Consider the following 5,893-nt stretch of genomic DNA (forward strand, 5'->3'; position numbering starts at 1 on the left):
TCTTTTTTTTTTTTTTTTTTTTTTAGATTTTCCCTATTGGAATTTTTTCTTGAGTTAAATATTCCAACCATAACTCCCTCTAAACTCTGTTCAGTCACTTGTCATGCCTCCCTTTTCCCCCTAGCATAACTGCTTTCACCGCTGACCTGTGGGACTTAACCTCCAGGCTGCATCCATGGAGCTTAGAAAAGGATGTTTCAGAGTGAATGCTGCCAGACTGTCCCTGTTTTCTTTGATTGTCTCATCATTAACCTTTAACTTTCATTACTTTTTTATTCCCTCCCTTCCTTCCCTTTTCCAAAACTCTTGTCATCTTCTGTTCCACCCCTTTTCATGCCTTTAATGAATTCCCACCACATCTTTTAACCTGTTCACACTTCTGTTTTACATTTTGTTCATGAGCTTGACACTCTCAGCCAAGTCAGTTTAGTTTACACTGTATTTACATTTCTACATTTCTTCTGTCTTCCTCCAAATATAACATGGTCTTTCTTCTTCTTTAATTCATTCCCCCGACCATTGAAGACCCCAAAACCCTGTTCCCAAGCCCCGCCTGTCTTGATGAGAGAGGTGGTTAACCTCTTTTCTGGACACAGCTTCATTGACTTAGTGAGTCAGTCAATAGTCTGCTTTGTTATATCTTTGTTTCTTTTTACCAGCAGAGGTTTTAGATGACCTGCAGACTCTCTGCTCCACACTGGATCTGTGTGTATTTATGTGTGTATGTATATTTGTGTGCAGTTCTAGTGGAGGTCCGGGGGCAGATGGGTGGGTGGGCGCAAAGCCACAGAATGACACATTCACTATCCTAGGCACTTTAGATAATTCTCCATTATGTATTTCTTTGTTTCCATTTTACCCCCATCATGTGCCTCTCTTTAGCTCCATTCCCCCACTCCCCTTTTTTATCATCTTCCACCTTTTACTGCTTTATCTCTAGTTTTTTATCATGCCTCTATCATGAAAACCAACTTGTTCTTTCACTTCTTTATTCTTCACTCTTATTTCTCTTTTCATCTCCTGATTTGTTTCTCTTTTTGCCCTCATAATAGCCCTTAGTCTTCAAGCCAAGCCCCCTGTGTTTTCCATTTTCTGCTCTTTCTTATTCTCTGTTTAGCCTTAAACGTTCTACAGCAGTGGCTGTTTCTCTGGAAATCAAGTTTTATGTTTTCTCTGTGAAATAGTACTTGCCTGTAGATATGACTGAAGGCCAGCCACTAACCATAGGAATGATGTTAAAATTGGAGGATAAAAATGTTTGGCTTTTTTAAAAAAAAAAGCACTTTTGCTGATGAAGTAAACCAGTTATGGTTGTAAGTGAACATCGTCTCACTGTCTATGTTCTGTAACCACAGTCTCTCTTTCTCTCTGTCTGTCTCTGCCTTTCTCATCCCCCCAGACAGGATATGAGCTCATACCTGAATAGTAAATTTCTGATGTTATAGCCAAGAGTGTTCTCAATCAGAAATATTTTGAAGGACAGAGGGCGACAAGAGGGTCACAGTCTGGACTTGGTTCTCAACTTTGCATATTTATTTTACTTCACCCAAAATATAGAGCGCTCTTTGATCTAAAAAAACAAAACAAAACAAAAAAAAACTTTCCCCTCATCTCGTGAATATCTGTCTCCCTGCTGTATTTATTTTGAACAGACATCAAGTGCTAACACAGAGGCTGGTCTGCTGTGGTTGTTGCCTGACGGATGTTTTCTTTCTCTTATGAAGATAGCTCCTCAGTGCTTATTCCCTTTGCCCTGGCTGTCTAGGCTCCAGTTAGATCCAGATGACAAAAAAGATTTAGGGCCTTCATTAGCTTCAGACAGCACCTGCACTCCCCTATAAAACTCTGCATGGTTCTCAACCCACTGACCCAATATAACCCACAGCATCCCCTTCTCAGGCCTCCGCACTTAACCACAGGGTTGTGCCATAGGAAGGTGGGAGGTGAACTGAAAAGGAAGCGTAGACAGAGATGGAGATGTGAGAGAGAGATGAAGAGGGTAAAAGTGGGGTTCACAACAGACCAGCAGACCCCCAGGATGTGGGAGAGGATGTGTGGATTATTCCCAGCAACAAAAGCCATTAGCCCCTGGAAGCACTTCAGAGACTAGTGCTATTCAATCTAGAGATTGGGAGGTATGTGGGTCCCAGTCTGTGGGATTGAGCCAAGCACAGCTTTTGTGCAATGCTTCAGTGGAAACGGCAGGACTGGAGGGGCTATGGACCAGAGAACTGTGGCAAGGAGGCATGAAGCTGTTGCAGTGTGACACTGAGAAGGGAGGGCAGAGGTGAAACGGGAGGAATTACAGTGGTGTGAAGTTTTTATACTGAGATAGGGTGAGGGAGGGCAGGAAACTGAAGATTAAGAAGTCAAGTAAGGGCAGGTCTGCATTCAAGAGCTGCGCCGCATACAGTGTGTTCATACAGAAGGGTACTAGGCCTAGGCAGATGAAACCAGTCAGCAATTCATAGGATTTTGCATAACCACATTTTGTTTATTTAATGTGACTATGGGAGCATGAATGTGTTTTATTCCAACATGATTCATATCTTCTGCTTTTGGCTTCAAGAGTTTTGTAGTAGTCGAAGTTATCAACCGATACATACAGTATTAACATGCACCAGATGTGCAGTGTGTTCCAAACAGTCTTTATGCATATCTGAACTTTTTTTTTTATATTATATATTTATTTTTTATTGTATTCTGTTTTTACCTGTTCCTATGACAAACAAGGCCAAAGGAATGGAATGTACTGTACAAGTGTTGCTGTGTTAAACTCTCCCCAGGCTATTAGTAAAACATTTAAGACACTGAAGAGTTGATAAAGGAAAAACAATATAAGATGGTTAAGGAGGATGTAGGATGAAGAGGGTGCCTGAGAGAAAACAAAATGGAGCATGAAAGCTGCAGTTCAGTGAACACAGTTGGGGAATCCCTAGAAGTTACTTCTGTTTGCAGTCCATATAAAAAGCTCATTGTCCTGTGTGATTGAAGGACATGAGAACGTTGTAAACCAAGGTTCTAAATATAATGGATCTGCTCTGAGTTGTCACAGTCAGGCCGCCCACTGTTTCCTGAACATTATTAATTAGTCACGTGTGTTTGTATGTGGTTGCATTTGTACATTTGTGTTTTTGCTTTTATCTGCCTTAGCTCATACTTTTCTTTTTTGAGCATGTATCGTAATCTCCTCATTTCATCTCAACCACGTCATTTGATTCTGACTGGGAGTGACAGGAAGGGCACGGCATTTCCTCTTGCTCTTTGAAGCTGAGTTCTATCCCACAGCAATGGCTGGACTTGTAGTAATAATCATGTCTGCATCATGCCCAATTGTAGATATGGCTGACATCACTGAGATCTTGGTACTTTCCCCGCATTTTGTTGAGGAAATGAAAGTGTTGAAATGGACCTCTTAGTAGTGTGGGTTAGGTGGGTTTTGTTTTGCTTCATTGTAAAAAAGCCAAATTCCTGTTTTTGTGTTTGTATGAATGTATGTATTGTCCAAATAGTGGTGCACAAATGTGTATTTATTGCTACATAGATCATTTGTCATTACCCGTTTGTTCTCTGGTGGTGAAATTTTTGACATTTTGGTTCAATTTTTTGTTATTGTTGTTTTTATTGGTGGCTGGGGAAGGGAGTGCCGCCCCACATGAACTTGATGCTGGTCTCTGATAATCCCACACATACGTAAACATCTGTCTCTCTGCACATCTTATTGCACTTTTATTATCAGTTTCCTTGATTATTGCTGTTTTTTTCAACCTAAATAACACATTTATTTCCAAAATAGTTTTTTTTTTATTTATTTTTTTTTTATTCTCCAACTGTACTCAGATTTCTTAAGTAGTTAAACTGCTAGTTCCACTTGCATGGTTAGCTGATCTGGGCAGTCATATTAATTGTCACAGGCACTAGGTAAAAAAAAAAAAATCTGACTTCTCTATACTATACTATACCTTTTGACTTCTCTGAGTGACACTGTAGGATTTTCAGCCTGACTTCATTTGACTGCATTGTTTATTTATGGGGTACAGTATCAGGAAGCTGCATTGGCCGTTGGTCCCTGTTGGGAGGAAGTTTTGAGCTGCAGTGCTGGCCGGGGAGTTGGCACCCTGCAGGATAATCGGCTGCTGTCCCACAGTTCTTTACTCTGCCACCTGAGCTCTTTTTCACCTTTTATAGTGCTAGGCCAGCGGTTTTGCATGTTGTACCCCATTAACTAGATATCACATATTGTTCACATTACTGCCGACCATTTTTGAAAACATACCACAGAGATTTTAGATTGATTTCCTATGCATATTTTATAAAGGGTATGGGTTTCATTAATTTCAGTATGGTTGAAATTGCTGTTGCATTACATAATTTATTCCCCACATGGTAATGCAGCTTCAGGAGAGTGATCCCAAACAGCCAAATTCACATTATAATGTTCACAGTGTAGATGTTTTACTTTAGAAAGTGGTCAACGATAATGAGATGAATCATCCAAAATCAACAGCATTTAAAAGATGAAGTTGAGAATTAAGGAAAGATCATTAACTTTTCTGTTTTTTTCATAAATAAGTAACTATAACAGCAGACCACGAAAAGCAAATAAAAAGATTAGATGCTACTCCGCCTCAATTTCAGGTGTCAGTCATAATTCCCATCACTTTATACACTTCCTGAATTGTATCCTGCCTCATTATTGACCTGTGCCATTCCCCTTTTCTCTGTTTCTTTCCCAGTAGTACCACTGCTTGTCCCCTGCTCTTCCTTCTGATGTCTCGGTGGATTTCTTGTCTTTCTGCTCTCTTCTCCAGTTTGATCTGTGAAGTAATCCTAGAAGTGTGGGACACAGACCTGCTCTTTCGGGGGAAGGGGGGAGTTTTGAGAGTTTAGGGTGAGGAAGGTGGGATGTGGGAGGTCAGATTTTCTGGCACAGCAGACAACTGTTAATTAAATAGTCAAGGATGAGGTGTTTCTTTCTTCCCTCTTTGACTGGATCTCCTTCACTTCTGTAGCCACACAAAAGTCTTGCCATTTGAAAAGGCAGCTCTCTATGCTTGCACCTGGACAGAGGGAGAGGGAGTGTCCTGTGCACACTTTTTAAAGTGATTGGAAATAGATTTTTAAGTGAGCTTTATTTCTGTTTTTCTGTTTCTTGTTCCTTTTCATTGGCCATGTCTTCCTGAGTACTCTTGTTGAAGACAGAAGTGTCCAGTTTAGCAAGTGTTTTGTTACTGAAGGAACATTCCATTGTAGTTATCTCAGGCCTCTCAGCTTCCTTTCTATATCTGCAGTATTGGTTTACCTGATCTACAGTACCTTCTCACAACTGAAGGAGCCACCTGTTAACTCTTACACTGCTTGATAAGAAAGGGTTGTATGTATTTTGCTGTAAACATGCAAGTATTTCTCCATAGGAATATTCAGGAAACAATTCATTCATGGTAGTTGAGTTGAATTTTATAATGATCACCAATTGCTGAGATGTGCAGCAGTTCGCACAATTATAAGCACTGTCATACTGTATGTGCTGTCTTTTCCCAGGTGCCATATACTGTATGCTTCAGTTGTAATCAGTGGTTGGTGAGTGATGGTGTTGCTTTGAACTGCCCTCAGATGTGAACCTGCTGGCAACAGCTGGCATATAGTACTACATTTAACAGTAACACAGATGCACTGTGCCATAACTCTGGATTAGAGGCTGTGGCAAGACAGGGCTGTCACTGCACACCCATTCTACTAACTAATGGATGAGTCCACAGGACCCATTCTCTGGAGTGATAGATGGGTCCATTGTATAGCACAGGGGAAGCTGCTGCTCTGGGTCTGCATCCTGGGGCATGTGTGTGATAGTGGAAACTAGAGGCTGCGGGTAATTTCATTTGTCTGTGCAAAG

General features: G+C 40.8%; 1 protein-coding gene across 6 annotated transcripts in view; it reads left to right on the top strand.

The window, feature by feature from the left end:
- aopep (aminopeptidase O (putative)) overlaps positions 1-5,893 on the top strand; it is a 75,714-nt gene that overhangs the window by 5,885 nt on the left and 63,936 nt on the right. The gene's annotated exons all lie outside the window — the stretch shown is intronic.

The sequence above is a fragment of the Monopterus albus genome, unplaced genomic scaffold (genome assembly GCF_001952655.1).
Source record: "Monopterus albus unplaced genomic scaffold, M_albus_1.0 scaffold20.1, whole genome shotgun sequence".
Lineage (NCBI taxonomy): Eukaryota > Metazoa > Chordata > Actinopteri > Synbranchiformes > Synbranchidae > Monopterus > Monopterus albus.